The 1,479-nt window shown below is 57.8% G+C and overlaps 1 protein-coding gene across 1 annotated transcript in view; it reads left to right on the forward strand.

Annotated features, from left to right (window-relative positions):
• Window positions 1–1,479, forward strand: part of CHD5 (chromodomain helicase DNA binding protein 5) — a 49,667-nt gene that overhangs the window by 2,279 nt on the left and 45,909 nt on the right. The window lies entirely within an intron of this gene.

Raw genomic sequence — 1,479 nt, forward strand, 5'->3', positions numbered from 1 at the left:
TACAGTAGGGCTTCTCTAAAGGGGTGGCAGGCTGGTGGCCTAGAGACCTGCAGATGACGGGCAGTGCCACATAGGCCCTCAAGGTGACTCTTGGGCCATTGCCGCCCCTCCCCTGCATCCCTGAGAGCCTGGCTTGGCCAGCTGTCAGACCTTAGAGGGGCCGGAGCATGCTGCAGCCAGAGGGCAGGATTCTGACCGCCAGGTCCCCACCCCTGCAGACCTGCGTCCTGAGGCAGCGGGAGAGGAATTCAGCCCTTTTCTGCTGTCCGGCTCCAGCCAGGTGGCCCCAGGACAAGGCGATGGGGAGAGAGGAAGCAGAGACCTAGGCAGAGGGACCTGTGCAGCAACTTTTTTTTTTTTCCGGCTAGGGAAGGGGACAGGCAGCAAGTCGGGGATTCCGATTTACATAAATAACCGGACTCAGGCCAGAACCTGAGCATATGTAGATGAAGCGCCTTGTCAGGCCCAGCGCAGGAAGGAGAAATGATTTCAACCTGTACTGCAGTGGTTACCATAGCAACCAATTATTCAGTGCTAAATTATAACTGTTTATAACAGTCGTGAATGGGAAGGCTCATATTTCATTCTTTCTTTTTCCCTCTCAGTCTTGAAGGACCCCAAATCGAGGATGACCAACTCTCTGAGCCTTTCCTTTTGAGTTTAAATGCCTCCTTTCTCGAGACAGAGCGCTAGGCATGGAGGGAAGGCAGTGGGAAGGGACGGGAGGCCTGAGAAACATCTGCAGAGCTGGGGAGGGGGAAGGGCAGGCGGGGACTGCCCGTGCGGGGTCCTCGGGGTCTGCGCTGCTGGCGTGTCTGCCATCTGGGCCTGGGGCTCAGGGCAGAGACCTCTCCTGCCCGTCCCCAGCTGCCTGCACAATGAGCCTGGGTGTCGTGGTTAAGGCAGCTTTGCAGAAGGATTTTGTTGTAGACCCCAAGCCCACTGAGATTCCTTTGCCACCAGGCACGTTCCCCATAGTCACACTCGAGTCTGCCACAGTCCCAAGATGGCATCAGGGTCAAAGCCCTGACCGGTGTCCTGACATCCAGGGCCCATGGTGTATCTCTGGGGCCGAGGCTTTCCTAGGGCATTACTGCTCCGTGCCTGCGTCTTCTCCCCTGAGGCCGGCTCGGCCCGCACCCCGCTCTGTACGTTTCAAGATACTTAGCTGCTCCTGGTTCTCGGTCAGGTTCTCGGTCATTGTTCCCTTCCTTGCCACTGGCCGAGGCTGCATCCCCTCCCCCGCCACGTCACGCTGATGGGTCACTCCTCTTCCAGCTGTCTTCAGAACAGCTGTCTGCCCTTCCCCTTGCCCTTTCTCTGCCAGGAAAGATTTTTGGGGAAAAAAAGGAGGCCTGGGTGTAGAAGTGTCCGAACGGCTGGATGCAGAGGTGCTGTGGATACCGATGTCGCATCAGCGGGAAACCAGTCTCCACAGACCTGTCCTGCACCCCCACATTCCACCCACCCCCTGGTGTG

This window comes from Pteropus vampyrus, unplaced genomic scaffold (genome assembly GCF_000151845.1).
Source record: "Pteropus vampyrus isolate Shadow unplaced genomic scaffold, Pvam_2.0 Scaffold142, whole genome shotgun sequence".
In the NCBI taxonomy this organism is placed as follows: Eukaryota; Metazoa; Chordata; class Mammalia; order Chiroptera; family Pteropodidae; genus Pteropus; species Pteropus vampyrus.